The following is a 21536-nucleotide window of genomic DNA, read 5'->3' on the forward strand; positions in this document are numbered from 1 at the left end:
GGAAGACCTTGCAGGACGCCCTTGATTTGAAATAGGATCGAGGATCTAGTATCTATTGGCCCACAATTAGTAAAGGATATGGAGCAACAGGTGACCCTGATTAGACAACGCCTGAGAGAGGCACAAGATAGGCAGAAGAAATATGCAGATGCGAAAAGGATAGATCAAGAGTATCAGGTTGGAGATAAAATTTTCTTGAGGGTGCAACCTCACAAGAGTTTGATTCGATTTGGAAAGGGCTCTAAGTTGGCACCTCGATTCGTTGGACTATTCGAGATCCTAGAGAGGATAGGACCAATTGCATACCATTTAGCCTTGCTACCTAGCTTGTCGCACATCCACGATATGTTTCACATTTCAGTACTTAGAGGATACATTTATGATGAGTCTCATATTATAGATTGAGATGCTTTGCAGGTGGAGTCGGACAGCCAGTTAGCGTTGGAGCCTATCTGTATTATTGCCCGATGGACCCTAGCACTTCGAGGTCGAGAACTGGACCAGGTTAGGGTCCAGTGGGATTGTTATGATGAGCTCATGGATTCATAGGAGGATGTTGCACGAATGCGATCTCAGTACCCATATCTTTTCTATGAACTCTAGGAAGAAGTTCATGCCTAGTGGGGGAGGATGTGAGGCCTCTGCCCGACCCATCGTAGCATAGTTGATACATTATTATTTTGATACTCATGACTCGATATGTTGAGACACTACCAGATACACTAAACATATTATATTATTTCATGTTATGTGATGTTTTACTTTTGAATATTTGATTTCGTCATTTAATGCTTTATGAACATGTAAACTAATGAAGTAAGTGAATGTAGAATTAACACTTTGATTATGCAATTTTAATGATTGAGAAAATGAGTAGAATGACATAAACAACTGATTATTAGAAAGATGGATGTTTTAAGTTTATGCAATTTCTCAGATACGTTATATACATATATGCATGTGGTCTCTTGAACTACTAATGTGTGCAATGAGTGTGCAAGATATTTTAGCTAAAAAATTTAACGAAGAGACGAAACTGAACCCTTTGTACCAATTGTGGAAAACCAGGTTGAATCTGATAAAAGATGCAAACCTTGTTGTTCGTATTTTATTTGTGTCATGGATTAAATGAATGTATCATTTTGTAACCTTTAAATGTTAGTGTCTCGTAATAGTGTTTTTATAGTGTCACTTGATACTCGTGAATTGTATATGCATTCTAACATGATAGTTAGGGTTAACCGAGTGACCTAATGATATAAGTCGGATTAGGCTGGTAACATTTTTGCTAATCAATGAGTAATCAAGATTAACTACCCTAATCTTGATTAGTGAGTAATCTGCAGTTTAGAAGGTTGTTAGAAAGTCCTAATTTTTTCCTAACATTTGTTAAGTCCCTAATTAATCCTAAAGGCCTTAAAACATGAAATTTAAGTACCCAAGGGGAATGGGTATGGGTTGGGGACATTTTCCACCCTCTTAGCCCCTTTTGTTGACTTTTATGGTCACTCAAAAAGTCTATGTTTGCTTTGGTGCGAAAATTGAATGCTTTTACCTTGGGTTGAATGACCTTAACTCCACTTAGAGATTAGTCTCAGGTTTAGTTGAGTTAGAAGCCTCTAAAATTTTAGACAAGTGGGGGGGAGTTATTGCATTTTAGAGGTAGTTGAGTTTTGATCTTATTTAGAGGCATTTTTGAGAGGATTTTGGTTGTTACCCAATCTCTAATTTTAGAGAGAAGTCTTGGAAGATTGAAGGCAAGGAAAGAAAAGCTCTTCTCAACTTGTTCATTTTACCATAACCATATTGTGAAGGTAGGAGTTCTTCATCTCTTTTGTTCATGTTGTTCATATTGCTCATGTTGTTTCATGCTTGGTTCATACTTATGTTATTGTGTTGTTCATTGGTATGCTTGTATGTATGTTGGGTATGCTTGGGAGGGATTGAATCATATTTTTTTGAATGGTTTTTTTCTTCTTGTTTCGCTTGAATTTTTTTTTATGGGATTTTGTGGGTTGTTTTGGCATTACTCACCCTTGAATAGGAAAAAAGTGGCCATGTACGGGAGAAGGGCTTAGTTAGACCCCAATAGTGTGGAGTCTCTTCTCATGACGAGAAGAGGGAAAGAGGGTAGGGTTTTATGGGCCCCTACTTGTCATCGCATACCATGTTTTTGAAAATTTAAAAATTGAAGAAATGGAAGAATGAAAATCTTTGTAATTTTGGTCTCGAAAGGGCATTTGTGGAAGAATGGAAGTTCTTGAATTTTTAGCCTCGAAAGGGCTATGTTGTGATATAGTGATCGATGTCTCTTATTGGGAAAATCCACCTTCTCCCTAGTCTGGTTCAATGTTAGACCTATTGTGCAAACCGGGATGGGAATGCATGTTTGTTTTGTTCTTCATGATATGCTTGATTTGTCTTCGAATCAGTTCTTGTCTTCTCCATGATCACCGTGACATATTGAAGCTATTGAAAAGGATCCCTTGTTAAGGACCTAGAAGAGATTTTCAAATTGAATTGTAATATGTTGTAAAAAAGTATTTAAATTTTGATGTAGTGGCAAGGATGTCAGGTTTTCTTACTGGTTCTTTCCCGATGGAGCCTTGAACCAAGTTGATTAATAGAAGCGAAAAGATTGAAAATTTTTCTTGCATTTTTATGTTCTTGCATATGTGTGTGAATGAGTAGACAAAATGATGTTCTTCCTTGCATTGAAAATTTCATGTGTTTCAAAATTTTACTTATTGGATTTGTGTATAGGCAAATATGATGATATATATAATTGTATTTTATAAACAAATTTGCCAAAGAATATTCACGGTTTAACATGGATCTTATTTTATTTTATTTTGTTTTTTGAGAGTAGTAAGGAGTTAAAGTACTCATCTCGAATAAATATGTCATGCTTTTAGTCCTAAAATGTACTTAGAAAGAAAGATGGCTAAAATTAATTAAAACTCCTTTGCTATAAAAATAAGTTGATAAAAAAAAAAAATCTACACTTAGTCTAAAATGACTTTCCAAAAAAAAATTATGTCTAAAATTTTTTTTTTTAAATTGCATTGAGAAATAACACTTAAAAAATATTGCGCTTCAAAAAAAAAATTGATCCCCAAGAGCCAAAATGCTCTCTGTAATTTGTATGGAGAGGAAAAAAAATTTAATTCCTTCTCACAACAGAAAATATTCTCTGATTCTTTTTTTCCTTTTTTTAAATTAATTAAATTTTTTTCAAAAAGTAATTAAGAAAATAAATTAATATAAAAATGTCTTTTAAAAAAATAGCCATGTCAAAAGATCTAAACCAACTACTAAACTTTTAAAAGTTATGAAGCCCAACTTGTGTGCTGAGGTCAGCCTCTGTTCAGATATTTTTGGGCGGCATGGTTTTTGGTTAAAGTTTGAATTAAAACAAAATTTAAAACAAAAAAAATATCTTACCTTTTTCCTTGCTTAGCGTGCGTACCTGTTTGACCTTTTGGGTTGTGTTTTAAAAAAAATAAAGGAAAAAGTTTATGGGGCCCTAAGCCCACGTGGATTGGGAATTCATGGCTGGGAGAGTTAGTTGGTAGGGGGTATGACGTGGGGTAGGGAGGAGTTTTAGTGGGTGTTAGTGTAGATTAGTATTTCTATTATTATATATTTTATTTATATTAAAGTTTGTTTTTTTTTTAATTAGTTTAGGGTGTGTTTTTTTTTATTTGTTAAAGTAAGTTAGTTTAAATGTTACGTGAGTTCTTAGTTTAGTTTAAGCTTAGTCTTTCTTATTTATTTATTTATATTAATATGGTTAGTTTAGCTTTGTTTAAGTTAAGTAGCTTTTATAATTAATTTAATTTATACTTTTTTTTTATTTAGTATAATTTAGTTTTCCTAAAATGTGATTATTAGTTAGTATTAGTTTAATATTGATTTTAGCATTAGTGAATTGATAATTTGCATTGGAATATTGAAAGGTAGATTAAATAATATATTGTTTTGAATTAAGTTTAATTAGAATATATATATATATATATATATATATATATATATATATATATATATATATATATATATATATATCATTCATGAATAATATCGCTTAATAAAAATAAATGGCTAATATAATATGTTTTAAATTTGTTATAAACTGTTTTAAACTTATCAACTTAGAGAACTTAATTATTAATTGAAAAAAAAAAAATTGTGGGTTTTGTCCCATATTTTGGGCATGACATCTTTACTTGTTGATTTTTTGCTTCATCAACTTGTTGAATCTCAACCTTCTATCCGCCATGTTGATCTTCTCATTTTAGAGCCCCTAGGATTCTCTTTTCTACTTGTTCTAAGGCCACTGTACACAAGGAGCAAGATAACTCCGAGTGGAATGCATTGTGGATTCTGCAGCAATTGGGTAATAATAAGTTCTCTACTGATATTCGGTTACCCGACTCCATCCCTTGTTGTACAGTTCTAGTCACAAAGTTCTTGAAGCTCTCAAACATGCCTTCACCCTCATCGGATGAAGCATCTAGATCTGACTCAATTAGGATCTCGGTGGAATCCTTTCCTTTTCTTACTGTCTCCTCTCTCTCTTGGATAAGTTCAATTGTTCCCTCGATTATCTTGTCAACCTCTCCACCTCGGGATATAATGTGGGAAGGTTCATGCACTTGGTTATCTTGAATATCAGAATCAACCATATCCTCTTGATAAATCTTATCTTCTTCATTCTTTGGTGTCCAACTTGAAAGCTGAAAGAAATTCTTACCACCCCCTACTGATATTTCCTCATACCAACCCAATTGAAACTTGACCAAATCAATAGTGTCTTGGCAAGATGGGCAAATAGAGTCTAAATATATGAGACTATGTGCAATGCACCAATAACATTTTCCACATATGTTTTTTGGTTCCCTATTGATATCTTCTTTGAAAATAAGAAAATCTTCCTCTGAATTGACAAAGACTGCAGGCTCATGTATTTGTGAAAAAGAAAATTTTCCTCTTAACGACATGTCCACTCTTAAGAGAAACACCAAACAATCCATCTCCCCATGATCCGTAGTACCATGTATCCTACATTTTCTTGGTGCTTTAAGTTGAGACAAATTCAATGGAGATAACCTTTTGTTCAAATCAAACCAAATGGGATGCACGTCCCCTTGCCTATCCATTAAGAAACTATTCTCTATTTTTATTTTTATTTTTTTGTGAATTTTCTGAATTTTTAGATTTTTTGATTTTAAAAGAGATCCCTCATCTCAAATCTAACCTTGAAAGCTCATTCCTCAATCTCTGCTCCGAATGTCCAAGTTGATCTAAAAATGAAAATCATGCAGCCCTCCTTCTAGCGCTAGATAATGTTGATGCAAGTTTTGTATCACTTACATAACATATTAGCAATTGAACATTTGATACGAAGTATCAAACATACAATTCCTCTCTTGAAAAGTTATTGCTCATGGGATATGAGAATAACTCTAATGTTCCTTACTCTTGTGGATACTTGCTCAGTTTTATCGATGTGATTTACTGGTAATCACGTAGGTGGCCTTAAGCTATTCTTTCGAGGATGACTTGGACTTTGGTGGAATGAAGGTGATGGTGATTCGGTTTGTGAAATGTTTGGAGGCAGATAATGTTGATGGTGGTGGTGATGGACGATGTGTCTGCCAGTGATGATGTTGATGGGAAAGCAATGGTTGTGGAAGGTGAATGGATGTGCTCTGATACTTAACTCACTCCTCTAACTTCCTTCTCTCTAAACTTCGACTACCCAGCTACTCACTATTCTACTCCTACTCCTATGAATAGAAGGTTAGCAAATGAACGTGGATCGAACCTAATGAGAGCTGACCAGCAGCCTCACTTCCACAGCTACAATGATTCAAAGGAATAATAAACTAGTTTACCACACCAAGCTTCCCAACCAGCCGCTAGGATGCTAGTGGTCTAGTATTGATCCCTATCAAACATTTACCAATGCTACCATACAACTATCCATCTACTTTACTCTCACTTAAACAACTTGAAATGAAATTTGCTTCAACAACTTGAAAGGAAATCTAAGTGGAAGTAGAAAACATGCAATAATACCCAATGTTCTTAATCAACATGCAAATCGCAACAATGAAAAAGAGAGCAATTTTGGTATTATCTTCGCAACAATTCCTCCAACCCTTTACAAATGAGAGCAAATGGCCTTATATAGGGGCCAAAAATACAACGAACGGTAGAGATCAAAACAAGATCAAAGATCCGGATTCCATCCTCAAAACCTTAATTAGAGTTGCCACCCCATCAACCAATGAGAAGCTACCACCTCATCAATGGATCAATGAAAAAAGTGCAAAAAGTCGCAACCAATGAGAAGGCACCAAAATGGTGGCCAATCAAAAATAGACACCTATCCTATTCTAGAAGAAAGGAAAATTGCCACTTGGGCTTACATCAAATGATCTAGTATAAATCTTCTCATTTCTTTCATTTTCTTAGCTAAGGCAATGAACTTAGCTAGCCTTTCATTAACTTCTTCCATAGGAGGACAAGGTGTGTGCTCCGCCCTGAGTTCTGCTAACTTCGCCATGCTACTTGCTACTTGTAATATATTTTCGTGATCCTTCTCATATTCCTTCGCAAATCCAATAAAAGCACTGAGAGAGGAAAGGGTGCCCAAATGCTTTTTTTTGATAGCAAACTTTCCTAACTCATCCAACTTTGATCCAAAATCTGTCTCGTTGACATCCTCTTTGCCAAGGGGGATTGTCCTTCCTTTAGTCTGTCCTTCATCCGTATCATGTCCATTGTACCGATATTGGTGTCGGTTATTCTCTTCATTTTTGAGAAGAAGGGCATTTTGGGCATCATATCCTCTTTGTCTTTCTTAGTCTTGTCCGCTTGGGATTCTTACTTGCACTAACATCCTCCATGCTCGTCGCCCTATTACGAGATGGTACAGTGGTGGACCGGAAGGCAAGTAGAACCAAAGGAAGCAATCCTAAAACTAGAACAAAAGAAGGATGTCAGCTTAAGGACCCCTTGCAACTCTAGATGATGAAAATTCACCTTAACCAATAATCTTACAACGACTTTTCAGAATTAGGACTTGACTTTAAGAACTTCAAATCCCTTGCAAATTATAAATTTATCATGCAATTCACCTCCAAATAAAATTACCCAACCTGGGGCAAAAATTGCAGCCTCTTACAAAAATCAAAATTTTATCTCCCACAAATTTCGGCTCCCACAAAATTTGCCCCCCACAAATTTTGACCCCACAAATTTCGGCTCCCACAAAATTCGCCTTCCACAAAATTCGCCAAGCAAAAAGATTGCAAATCTGCTCTTGCAAAATCACCAACACCTTGAGAAGGAGAAGTGAGAAGTGAAAAAGAAATGAGAGAGAGGCCTCCTCTTATACCCAACTTTCTTACTCTCTCCAAGCTAGCCGACTTGGACCCTGGGAGAAAAAAAAACAAATAATTAATGCAAAATTATGACCCACAATTAAATACTTAGCTAAAATTAATTTTTCCATGATGAAAATTAACTTTTTAAATTGTCATTTGGACCAAAATTGCAAAAAGAAAATAAATAATGCCTTAGAGATGTTAAATATTTCCATTTAATGAAGATTTAGTAATTAATACGTCATTAAAATTAGATTTTGGCTAGCCAAAAGCTACTTTTCAATATTAAATTACTAATTTCATTAAAGGCTAAAAGGGTTTTCAAGGTAATTTAATCCATTTAAAGCCAAATTTTGCAATTTAAATCCCAATCAATTTTAGCATTTTAAAACAAATAAAATTATTTCTCTAGAGCCTAAAAATCGATTTTGCAATTTGACTTCACCATCGCAAAAATTAATCTTCTTCACCAAAAAATGATTAAGATTTTCTTAAAGACCAAACTTAACCAAAAAAATTATTTTTTGAAAATTATCCAAATTTATACAATTATATCCAAATTTTCAAAAGAAAATGTCTAGGTACAAAATTCACAATTTTATCCTACCAAGTTGGAATTAACTTTGAAATTTGTTCGGCCTAAGGATAGACTTGGTGGCTCTAGAAAATCAAGTTAAAAAAATCGGGTGAAAATAAGCTAAGTCTCTCCCATTGGCCTGAAAGTGTCCGAGGCTCAAAAATCTCAAAAAATCAAAATGGTTGGACAATCCAAAAAAATTGCCAAGGCGATCAAAAAAAAGGGGGGTCCCCAAAATTTTGGGGCGATGGTGTGAAAACCTCACAACAATGTCATCGTGGTCAAAAGTTCGACTAAGGTTGGTCGAAAGTTTGACGAACCTTCTTGCAAACAAGGGATTGCCATTTTTGACCAAATTGTGTCAAAATTCCAACGTTAACTAGTATTGGTTGAAGTTTCGACGAGAAAAATAACGTCAAAATAATTTGTAGATCATTCGACCAACATGAGTAGAAAATTCAAACAATTTTCGTCAAAAAATGAGGCCAATTCTACTAGTGAAGGAGTTTAAGAGGGGCATATCTTGGTCATGCTATCCTGGAAGTGGTGTCTGAAACAACACCTCTCAAGCATAGCTAGGGAATTGAGGCCCTTATTAAGTTGGGGTTGCATGGCAATTCTCAAATTGAAACACAGTCCAAAGAACTAACCCCCAAGTTATTATAGGAGGAAGTAATCTCGACCTCCTCGACTTGAAACAAGAAGCAAAGAAGCAACGTGTTCAAGCAGTTGAAGAAGAAGCCGTCTCACAAGAAGTCATTGGAGGCCCTCCAAAGAAGAAGCCAAAATGACCACGTCATCAACAAACACTAAAATGGAGATCAAAACCTAGTGCAAGTAGCAGTTGTCATCAAGGAGCGAGAAGTCCCAAAGAAAAGAGTAGGGGAGAGAGGGCAGCCCTGCTTGACCCCAATGGTGCAAACACTAAAATGGAGATCAAAACCTGGTGTAAGTAGCAGTTGTCATCAAGGAGCGAAAGTCCCAGAGAAAAGAGTAGGGGAGAGAGGGCAGCCCTGCTTCACCCCAATGGTGCTCTGAAGAGCTCAAATTTTCAGTTTCATTGGGTTTCTACATCAGTGCTGTTTTTATTGGTGCCTAGCATTTGCTTCATTTAATTCTACTTCAGTGCAAATTGGTTTCTTATTCAGTGCCTTCGCATTTTTCTAGTAGGGTGTTCATAATTCTTTTTTATGTTTACACTCGGATATTAAAATGACGTCTTCATATTTAAGTGATAAAGATTTCATAAACTTATGTCCCCAAGTTGGAACACCTGGTTTTGGGGTACAAAAGATGTTTTTAAAGAGGATTTATGGAACTTTTTCAAGGGAAATGAAATATTCGAAATTTTGAATTGCCCTTTACTTTATTCTCCAAACTCAATATGTTGGAGTTTTGGCTCCAACTTTTCATGTAGAATTTGCACACACAAAGACATTGTAATAGGCTTTGAAGTTTTCCTGGAATTGCCGCGAACAAAAATTCCTCTACTTCCTAGATTCGACAGTGAAAGATCACCCCTAACTGGTTCAGTATTTTCACTCAAGAAATAAACTTGGTTAACACGAGCTTGGGTGATTTGTAATTTCAAACACGAATATTTATATATTCTGATTCAGTTTTTTGGGTTTTGTTTGTGTCTTGTTGATTTCTTAGATTTCAGTGAATTTTGCAAGGTTTGATAGAGATTTTGTATCTGGGCATACACCTCCAGCCGGCAAGTCAACTCTCATTTTGATTGATCAACAGCAGGGGTTTTGTTAATTGTTTCTAGGTATTGGATGAATCAATTTATCACTACTCAGTGACTGATTTCCAGGCATTTTTGTTGAGCTTGATGTTGAGATTGATTTTTCCAGGAAGATTGCCCCACTCGCAGATCAGATAAGCACCTTAAGTGCACCTGGGATCTGATTTAGTCCTCTGAGCCGATGAAACATGGTTGCAGATCATTCTTCCTGAGTCATTTGGGTTGATAAAAGCATGAGCAGCAGCATATAGTTCAGGAATACCAAAAAAAGAGTTATTATTTGTTCTCTTAGTCGACCCTGTTGTAATCCCAGATTTACTTTGCAGGTTTGCCTGATCAATTATCCATCATTGAGAAGTGTGTAATGAGCAAGGAGTGTTGTGTTGAAGGATTTTTTTTCATGGTCAGAGAGCTGCCTCAGATCTTGGCCATGTCCATTCACAGGTTATTTCTGATTAAATATTGACTGTTCTTTTCAACAAAATGCTGCTACAGAACTTCTGAGTTGTTTTCAGATGTTGGACTGAGCCTTTCTGTAAATTGCTATTTTTCCTGATCTGAGCATCTGGGAGAGTCTTTTACCATATTTAAAGGTGTTATTTGGTTCTGACACTGCCTTTGGGAGGCCTCGCTACTATCAAAAGAAGCCATAAACAGTTTCTGATTATGGTTATTCCTAATCTGAGACCTGCAACAGACCTGTGATGTTCTTTCTGGCAGCAAACTTGAGGTATTATCTTTGATTATTGACTGTTATGCATATGTACTTTCACCATATGTTGTTATAGCAAGTTTGGGATATTTCGATGCCACTTCCAAAACTACATAATATGATCTTGAATGAATAAAATATCTGATCAGACTAATCAGCAAGAATACTCATATTATATTGGCAAGTTTACATTGTTTGTCAAACTATTTTCACAAAAAAAATGAAAGTATACATTACAATGGTATCGGATCTCAGTTTCTCCCCGCCAGCCTATTGGGTTGAGCAAAGCAATCACCTTTTACTCATCATTATAACCTAACAAGAAACAAATTAAACGATGATTAATTGAATGGATTATAACAGATCCATTCACAGTTGTTCAAATGGTGCAAGGATGTTTGGATCGTAACAATTATAGTATTCAAGATAATATGATCTTGAATGAATAAAATATCTGATCAGACTAATCAGCAAGAATACTCATATTATATTGGCAAGTTTACATTGTTTGTCAAACTATTTTCACAAAAAAAATGAAAGTATACATTACAACGGTATCGGATCTCAGTTTCTCCCCACCAGCCTATTGGGCTGAGCAAAGCAATCACCTTTTATTCATCATTATAACCTAACAAGAAACAAATTAAACGATGATTAATTGAATGGATTATAACAGATCCATTCACAGTTGTTCAAATGGTGCAAGGATGTTTGGATCGTAACAATTATCGTATTCAGAAAATTTGTCTACCCCACCTAGTAACAGGGCAGATAGAAACAAAGGAGGGTTGGTTCATGCAATCCTAATGCAAGGGTTGAAAGGAAGTTTGATGCTATGTTGGACATGATGTGACAAATGCTTGCCAAATTCAACCAGAACATGTCATTGATAGTTTGAAACAATTCATGAGGTAATATTGTGCATAGTGGGGAATCAAGCTCTTCACATAACACTGAGAGACACACCACTATGCCAGTGTCAAGATATGTACCTAGGCTCCTGTAACCTATGTGTGTTGGCAGAAAATGAGATGCAAGTTCTGCAACAGACTCCACTTCTATTGGTTGACGAGCTGAGACATGCCTTTGGTGAGTACAATACTCTTCCTAATGAGATTAAACAGCATTTGTCTCTGAATGATTACATGAACAAGAAGAAGAAAAGGGGAGGAGACAAGATTGAACAAAGAGGACCAGAAGCACAAAGGGACCCGCAGTAAGCTAAGTTACCGATGTGGATGCAAATGCAGATGTAGGTATATTTTAGGGGATTGGGTACATTTTGAGTTTGTCCACATCTGTGTGTGTGTGTGCTGCTAAAAAACATGTTTAGAATTCACATACCAATACATATGCTAAACAAACGCATTACAAATTTCAGACTTGAAACATAACATACTAGTTTAATTTCAGTTTTCGATATGAAAAAGATCGAACTAGTCTTGTGATATATAAACATTGTTCAGAATCGGTTCACTAATCAGAACCATATGGGTCATCATCAATATCAAGATTGTCATCAACATGGACGTTAGATGATTGAACCCCACTAGTACTTGCACTAAAAGTATGCTGCCTACTTGATTCCTCCATTGTTAAAGATCGTACAGCAATAGAAAGATTCAAGTAAGTACACGCCCGTTCTACATCCCACAACTTAGTTGCCCCTTCCTTGTACTCGTCATTTTTGTGAGTAAGAAGGTGCAAGTTGGAATGCACATACACTAAATCGTCAGCTTTTCTTGATGCCAACTGATTGCACTTCCCTGAATGGATGAAGGAATATGTGCTCCAATTTTGTTCAACTGAAGATGAAGTAGCAACCGGTGAATCAAAGGCAGATCTTATTGGAGTCTCTAAAATTGAAGTCAATCAAATGACAAACAGTAATTACTAATTTCAAAATGACAACCCGATTTTGAGAAGAATAAAAATTCATAAACTTACTTGTGATAAAACTTTGATTGCAAGAATTTGGAGGTGCAGTGATTTGTGGCCATTGAGGTACCACCAAGAGCGAGTATCCTTCCTATACTTATGACAAAGAGCAGCAGGACTATGAACAATGGATGATGCAAAATCAGCAAACTAACTTGTAACTACATGTTCCATTTCAATATCAGGGAAGAGTTTAGTAACAACTTTCTTAAACCCTTCACCTACTTCTGCATCATGATATGCTGGCACCCTTGTTGGCATAGCAAGAATCTCTTCACTATAGTATTTGGAATCACTGAGAAGGCAAGAAGATGGAGTGGGGTGGTCATTTTCCATCGCTCAACACAAACTGATTGCACCTCTCTGAAGAAGGTTTCTTCAGGGTCTTACTCTTTTGCATTTATGACGGATCTCATATTCAGATATTCTCAATCATTGAGTATGTTCTGTCATAAACCTCCCACAAGCCTGGCTTATACATGTCAGTAAAATGTATCATATCTAGGATGGGCTCTTTGAAACTAAAAAGGTTTTCCGCACAATCCCACCAAGTGTCATCCAAAATCCTTTGTTTGACATTTGTTGCCCTCTCAGTACTGGACTGCATCGATATGGTCCATTGGCTGATGACCATACCAGAAAGTGCCTCTTGAACATTCACAAGTTGTCTCAAAAAAATTTATATTCAATGCAAATCTAGTCTCAGCAACCTCTCTCAAAATAAAAATTAATTAATTAAGAACAAGGAAGAATATGTATATATAATTTTGCTGAAATAGATCACTAAAGTAAAACATAGAATTTGAGTGTTTGGAATTTGAGTTACCTTACAATAGCTGTAGCTGCAAGAATGATCTAAAAATATCTTGCAAGAAGTGGTGGTTTGTTATAAACATTTGGATCTCTTGAGCTTCATCATACACGTCTTTAACCCAAGCTATTTTAGTAACCAACTTATGTAGCATGAGGTTGAATGAATGTACGATGCAAGGTGTCCAAATATATGTGGGAATCATATCGTAACTAACATACCAGCTACTCTACAGTTCTTTGTATAGTTCATTACAACTTGGACAACATTTTGAGGACCTAAATCATTAATGCACTGTATAAGAATGTCAGCAATAAATTGTGCATCCTTCACTTGGCCCTCACAATCAATAACTTCTAAGGAGAAGCCAATCATGATGACTTGAGAGAGAGAGTAGATGGTAATAAGGCAGCGTTTTTGTGCAGAAGAGTAGAAGACCACTGTTTGTAAACATTACCATAAACCGTAGCATCACCATGAATGTCCATGCAAGCATCGTGCATCCTGGCAATGTGTCGTATGAAAGGAATACCATTTTATGACTTTGTCAAACCAAAGGCAGCACACTTAATATTTTTAGTTAATTTTTCTCTTTTCCAATATGCAAATAGAAACAAAGCTCAAAGGCACGGGTATTTTATGAAGGCATTGTGTTACCAATGATGAATGATACTTGTTTGAAAGAATACCTGAACGAGTAAAGTATTGAAGGATGAAACAGCTGGATGTTGGTGGTTGGTGATTCATGATGTGAATTTTGATGAGTAAGAAAGCGTATGAAATGTATGTTGAGAGAGATGTAATGATTGCACTATGGGCACGAATTCTTAGTATCTATCACCAACTTAGAATGATATCAATGTAAATATTATATCAATTAATTCGAATACCCATATGTGATTTCTCATTCGCATATGGATTGACATGAGCCTGCACAAGAAGATATTTGGAAAGTCTTGCAAATGACTGAAAATACTTGCACACTGCATATATCAAACAGCAGTAAAATGTAAATTTTCATGGATATTGCAATCATCAGTTCATAACCAATATCAGTTGCAAAAAAATAATTAAATGACTTGTTACTGTTACTTTGTTCAGCACGTAACTTCTTGCATGAAGCCAGGTTTGATGAAACCTTCTGTATGACTATATCCCACATCAGTGACTTGCCATATTGATTTTAATTGAGATTTTTAATGAAATTAATGAGGCGCAGTTTCCTAGCTGGAAAAGATTTGGCTTCACACCTACAAGAGCATATGGCAACAGAGTGTCGCTTGTCAACATCTCAGCTTTCTTTTGACATGTTCATTGTATGAAACAAGCAGCGTATTAAACACTACTTTCACCATGGCTTACATGTTCTGAAGGTACTAAAACATTTAGCTTTGCATGCTTATCCTGCTCAGAAAATCATCCAATAGGTAGTTATTACGAAGTCAGTGTTTTGATTTAGGTTTTGATCTTGAAATCTTCAAAAGTTAAGATTGTGAACAAATTTTGAAAAAAAGTTAAGATCTTAGCTCTTAACTATTCAAAAGCTAAGATCTTAGCTCTTAACTTTTCAAAATTTAAGATTTTGACCAAAAGGTAAGACTTTGACCACAAAATCGGAAGAGTAAGATTACAACTCTTAACTTTTAAGAGGTTAAGATCTTAACTCTTGACTTTTGAAAGTTAAGACCCAAACTCTTAACTTTTTGAAAGATAAGATTACAAAAATCTATTTTTTGAAAGTTGACATTCCAACTTTAATTCTGCACAACTTTTCATGCAGGGCTCAGATTTTAAAAATTTGAAATGTAGAAAGATGTGGCAGACAACCGGAGGTTTTTAAAACATAAAATTGCCAAAATCTAAATAAATTATTGACCGTTTTAAAGCCACAAGTTTGATATTCTTGTTAACTATTTTCACTACATATGCAAAATTTTCTAGAAGTTTGCTTAATTTTATTGCCTATGTGAAAATAGCTTCAAATTGAATTCATACATCATTGCTGCTTAAGCATAACAGGTTATGGAATCACGGTTGCATGATGAGTTGAGTTATTAAATGGTTTTGTACATTGTTAACTTCAAAGTATTCAAAAGGTCTAAAGTTTGCAGAAAAATCAGTAAAGAATACATGTACAAAAGGTACCTGTATTTCATTAAAGGAAAGTACATATTGTTTGTTCCACACAAGCCGTAGTAATAATTTAAAAACAAACAAGTTCTATTTCAACTTTAGATTCTTTTGAATGCATTCTGAAGAAAGTACAAAATCTGCAAATGAGCAATGAATATTGATCATTTAGTAAAGAATAGAAAACATTGAAAGAGATCAATGGTTCCATCATTGCCTGGTAGGGAGGCAACCATGTTGAATTTGATGAAGTACCCAAGTTCTGGCATCCTTGCTGCAACCTATATAGAAAAGAAGAATGATGTCAGTCACATGAAATGACTGAGCTCATGAAACAAAGACATATCAATCAATATTATCTATTCTAGTTGAACAAAAGTAGCATACATCAACCATATGCATAAAGGAAGAAAACAGAAAGAAAATTGGTTTTATGCTAATGTTGTTTGCTTCATGTGCAGATTCAAGTATGAAGACCAAGTAGGTTGTTGAAGGACACACATACATTCAAATGTGAAACTTTCCAACTACAGTCATGTAGAGGCAAAGATTAAGGAGGTTGTAGAGGGAGCATACGTACAATATAGGTATGGGACCTTCTAGCTGAATTAATGGAGATGTAGAAGAGTAGCTGTTGAAGGGACATGACAATTTGTTATGAAACCTTTTGACTCAATAAAAATTGCTACAGGAAGTTTATATTGCAACAAGAATAGTTCTACAAGAACTTATCATAATGGAATAAGAAATCACATATGGGTATTTGAATTAATTGATATAATATTTACAGTGATATCATTCTGAGTTGGTGATAGATACTAAGAAGTCATGCCCGTAATGCAATCATTTCATCTCTCTCAACATACATTTCATACACTTTCTTACTCATCAAAATTCACATCGTGAATCACCAACAACCAACATCCAACTGTTTCATCCTTCAATACTTTACTTGTTCGGGCATTCTATCAAACAAGTATAATTGGGGTTGTCCAAGTTGTAATGAACAAGTAATGTTGTTCAAGTAGAATGCCCGAATGATTAAAGTATTTAAGGATGAAATAGTTGGATGTTGGTGGTTGGTGATTCACGATGTGAATTTTGATGAGTAAGAAAGTGTATGAAATGTATGTTGAGAGAGATGTAATGATTGCATTATGGGCACAAATTCTTAGTATCTATCACTAACTTAGAATGATATCACTGTAAATATTATATCAATTAATTTGAATACCCATATGTGATTTCACATTCACATATGGAGTTCTATCAATTAATTCGAATACCCATATGGATTTCTCATTAATGGAGCACATAATCGATGACTAGCTGAAGGAACATGACAATTTGTCATGAAACCTTTCGGTTTCTCAATTAAAATTGCTACAGGAAGTTTTATTGCTACAGGAACACTTTTACGAGAACAATTTTATATGCATTATAAGTTTCTACACAGAGAGATTGTCTTAGCATAATGTTACAGGAGGAGCCAAGGTTGAAGGTTTAATGACATAAAGAGGTTATTACAGATTTTAGACAGAGGTGTTTCAAATTTCAAGCATAAAAGGTGTAAGAATTTGCCTCAGGGCAAAATCACCCAAGATCAAGGAACTCAAACACAAGCACAACAGTAGACCAAAAGAATATGATCAAAATGACGATATGATATTCAATTCAATGTGAAAGTACACTAGGAGTGCCTATATATAAAGGCCTCTAGAATGCCTAGGAATCAGCATACTGATAAGTCTTACAACCAAGCACATGTCCACCAGAAGTGGATTATCCTCCATTAAGCACAGGAGTAAGTGCGATGATGAGAGAATAAGCCTACAAAAGTGTAGCACGCAAAATTATGTTGTAGACACCATGTGCTAAATTAGGAGTGCGAATAACTGTGTTGTCTACATGACAATTTAGTTAATTATGCAAACTCCGGTGTTGTAGACACCATGTGCTAAATTAAAATTGCTTACTCCAGTGTTGTCAACATGACAATTCATAAGAGTACACAAACTCATAAGTGTCTCACCTAAGAAATAATAAAATAATGCATTGACTTAAGTAAACTTAAATAAAGTGTAATAAGTAAATACTTATTTACACCAACACCCCCCCTGAGTGCAACTTATGGGAATGCACTTAAGCTTACGAAAGCTAGGATGAAATGCAAGATGGGTCTTGGCTATTAGGCCATGTTAGGTACCCATATACATAATGCAATGCAATGCTGAAATGCATAAAATCTCTCTGCAAACGGAGAAAGAGGGAAAACCTCATGGGAAAAACCCTCCCCCAAAAAGTGAGATGAAAAAACAAGATGCATGGATGGACAGAGTAATCAAGACCCCCCCATTACGACATACATCAAGTATATACAATAGAGAAGTATGAGAAGAACACAATCCAAAATAAGGAAAAAGTCCCCCCCACAAGAGAGAGAGAAGAAGAAGACAGACAAGGTAGTCCTCCCCCCCAAATGAAGAATGTAGATCAGTGATAGCTACTCCAATGTAGAGGCTGATCCAGGACTGTTGAATAATGTTCCTCCCCTTTGGAAGAAACAATATCATAGGTACATATGAGATGCTTCCCCTATGTGTAGAAAGAATTCTGATGATCAATGATGCCTCTAAAACCTGCTCAACTGTCACTGTGTCGATACTGACTGTTGCTCCTTTCAATATTGCTAAAAAGAACGAATGCAGATCTAGCAAGGATGGATGTAGAACCTGTCCCAAAGAACCTACTATCTCCTCAAATGATAAAGAGACCTCCTACAACTGTTGTACATAAGGATCCACAATCATATCAACCTGTGAAGACAGATCATGTAGAGAATGGACAGGAGGGTTAGAGTGAGCCCTCGTGACAACTGAAGAAGATTCTTCTTCATCAAAGAGAAGATGTATATCATCAATGATGTCTCCCAAATCTGTTGTGTGACTCCACGAACAAACCTGAAATATCTGTCAAGAAGTCATCCACTGATGCTAGAGCTGGAAGACTAGGTGTACCCTGTTGTGCTGGACCTATCATTGTGGCTATATATGCATGTGGAATGTGTTGATGATGTGATCGCAGACTGCAACTGTCAATAGGATCCCACGTATCTGAATCTGCTGAATCACTATCGCTAGTGTCACTATCATTTTCCACAATGTATGAAGTGTGAAGAGGATTAGAGGATAAGCTGGGTGAACTTTCCTCAAAGTGTACATTCCTCTCTATAAAAATCTCATTAGTCTGAGGATCCATAAGTCTATATGCCTTAACACCGTCTTCATATCTGATGAAAGTACAAGGCCTAAGTGGTAGTGCCTTGCATCCCCTGGAAGATATGTTTGCCCATGCTGGACAACTGAAGACTATGAAGTGTTTCACAACTGGTTTTCTGCCACACCATGCCTCAAAAGGAGTCTTTCCATCTAAGGCATTACAAGGAGACCTATTAAGTATGTGATTGGCACTGCTTATAGCTTCGAATTCAAGAATAGGATCTAGAGACTTGGCTTGTATCATGCAACTTGCCATAGACTTAAGAGTTCGTAACCTCAGTGCTGCAACATTTGTCTTGTGCAGACTGAATGCTAGTGGATTATGAAGATCAATACCCTCAGTTTGCAAAAGTCTTTAAGTCTTGTGTTCACATATCTGCTTTCATTGTCCATCTGAAGAACTTTGATGGCTTTCCTTGATTGCTTTTCAACATGATTCTTGAAGGCTGGAAACTTGTCCAACACTTCATTCTTATGATCAAGAAAGTAGACCCAGGTGTAGCATGAAAAGTCATCAATGAAAGTGAGAACATAGCAACCCTAGCTGACTAATATCACTGCAAAAGGACCTGCTAGTACTATGTGAACCAACTGAAGAACAACTGGTGCTCTTGAAGACTTCCCTTTATCAAACTTCTCCACTAGATGCATATCCACTGAACATGTTGAACATTCACCCTTAGAAAAGTTGATTGTAGGTAGACCTTGAACATGTTGTTTGAGCAATGTTGATGTAGATAGCAAAAGGGAAGATGTCCATACCATTCATGCCATAATTTGGTTTGTGAATGAGATTGAGTCAGCAAGGCATGTGAAGGAGACTTAGGCACAAAGTGGGAGCAAGAATACAACCTTGTGTTGTGATTAAATTTACCTATTGCAACCAATGAATCATCTTTGAGAGTGCACACCATTACTGAATCTGGAAGGAACTCAACTTTATTGCCATCTCCGTAGTGAGTGATTTGGTAAATTGAGAGGAGATTAGAGCTTAGGTTAGGAACATAGAGAACTTTGAATTCCCCATTTTCCATCTCCACATGTCCTTTCCCTTCAACTTCCATTTTTGTATTATCTCCGACAAAGATGTGTGGTACCTTAGACTGCTTCAATGAAGAAAAGTCTCATTTTGAAGAACCCATATGATATGAGGCACCTAAGTCAAGAATCCATTCCGCTGAAGAACTTGAGTTTGCCATAAGTGCTTGCCCTTTGTCCTTTGAATCTAAAGATGAAGATCCTTTCTCCTTATAAGCATTAGGCAGTGGAACATTGCGTTCTTTTATGATGTTCATTAACTCATCAATCTTTTTATGATAACACTCATGTTCATCATGACCCAATTTCTTCTCCTTATTAGTGTCCCTCTTGTTTAAATTCGAGGAAGACTTGCCTTGTTGATTTGATGGTGCTGTTGTCTTTTCTGTATCCTCTTTTGCGTTATTTTTCCTCTTCTTTTTTTTTCCCTTTCCTTTATTTGAAGTTTGACCAGCTGAATTTTGAGAACCCTCATTATTGGCCACCAATGCCTTAGAATTGGACGACTGGAGAATCCCCATTGATTGTAACTTCTTTTCTCCATCATCCAACAATTGAGCATAACAATCAAAAGTGACTTTCTAATAGGCAGCCCCTAATGTAGTCTTTGTGGTGTTGTAAGAAGAAACAAATGTGGAGTACTCAAATGGCAGCTTATTTAGAATGAGATAGATTAACCTGTCATCTTTAATAGGACTACCACTATCATCAAGCTTCGTTCTTAATTCATTCACCTTTATGATAAAATCCTTTATAGAATCAAATGTCTTAGGATCGAGGGAGACAAGCTCATCTTCAATTTTATAAACATCCTCCTCAGACACTTTACCATATAGGTTCTTGAGGGCATCCCAAGCATCCTTCAATGTCTTGTATTTCTCAATCTGATAGAGGATTTTGTCTTCAAACCCCAACAAAATATCACCTAGGGCTTTCCTATCTGCCAATTCCCAAGCATTAATATCACTTTTAGATACTTGATCGCCTATTGGTTTAGGAAGGGTACCATCTACATATTGAGAGACTTCATTATGCATTAACTGACACCACATTTTAATGGACCATGTAGCATAGTTATGTGGTGTTAATTTTGGAAACTTAAAATTTTCCATGATACAAGAAATGAAAGAAAACAGCAGGAAAAGAGGAACACAACACCAAGAAACACCCCCCTGCTTACTCAATCAAGAACCCCCCCCCCTCAAAAAGATGCTTTTGGCACTTTATACTTAGTGCGTTTACAATAGCTACTCGCCAATTTTGGCCTTAGTGGACTTGTGATTTTGTCTTTTTACAACCTCCTTATAGAGTACAAATCTGGAACTTTACAATGTAGAACAATTTTGAAGCAATAAAAAGCAAAGAAAGGACCTATTTCTGAAAGTGCTATTTTTGTCCACACAAACCTATAATCTGATTGCAGATCTGGAAAGTAGACAAAAAATTACACATTTTTAAAAAAAATGAAACTTGTTTTCGAGTCCAGATGAGCTCGTACGAAGCAGTTGAAGTTGCAAAATGCAGGATTGGATAGGTACAGTCGCCAAAAGATGCAATTTCTGACAAATTCGTGCACCAAAACCAGAAAAGAACTGCACCACTGAAAATTTTAGGAAATTCTAGCCAAAATCAAAAAAAAAATCAACTAATTTGGAGTCTGGATGACTGAGATATGGCCTCCCAAAGTCAGACTGTTAAATCAAAAATGAATCTGGAGAGGGGTCTGATCAACAACATGAGGTTAAATTTGACGGCAAATGACCATCACAGCAATTCTATTTGTCTGGAAATGACGATCAGACGGCCATCAATTTTAAGACAGTGAACAACTAAAGTCAACAAAAAAAATCCCCACTAACGTGGCAAGTGACGTCAAGATGACATCAGCATGGTACGGACATGTACAGC

At 35.9% G+C, this 21536-nt stretch overlaps 1 protein-coding gene and 1 long non-coding RNA gene across 3 annotated transcripts in view; both read right to left on the minus strand.

Moving 5' to 3' along the window:
- Window positions 1-6115: 6115 nt before the first annotated feature.
- LOC149553015 (uncharacterized) lies at window positions 6116-11543 on the minus strand. Its single transcript, XR_016353009.1, has 2 exons — window positions 10671-11543; window positions 6116-7444 (listed from the first exon to the last, which is right to left on the minus strand). It is a non-coding gene; the product is annotated as an uncharacterized LOC149553015 (long non-coding RNA).
- A 273-nt stretch (window positions 11544-11816) lies between these two features.
- LOC149553016 (uncharacterized) overlaps window positions 11817-21536 on the minus strand; it is a 29895-nt gene continuing 20175 nt past the window's right edge. For both annotated transcript variants that reach the window (XM_089788536.1, XM_089788534.1), the window contains 3 exons: window positions 15530-15593; window positions 12381-13081; window positions 11817-12238 (listed from right to left, as the gene is read on the minus strand). The gene's annotated coding sequence lies outside the window, so the exon portion shown is untranslated. The remainder of the gene's footprint in view (window positions 12239-12380; window positions 13082-15529; window positions 15594-21536) is intronic.

Source organism: Cupressus sempervirens, chromosome 6 (genome assembly GCF_028749045.1).
Source record: "Cupressus sempervirens isolate cs-2001-9-10 chromosome 6, ASM2874904v1, whole genome shotgun sequence".
Classification (NCBI taxonomy): Eukaryota; Viridiplantae; Streptophyta; class Pinopsida; order Cupressales; family Cupressaceae; genus Cupressus; species Cupressus sempervirens.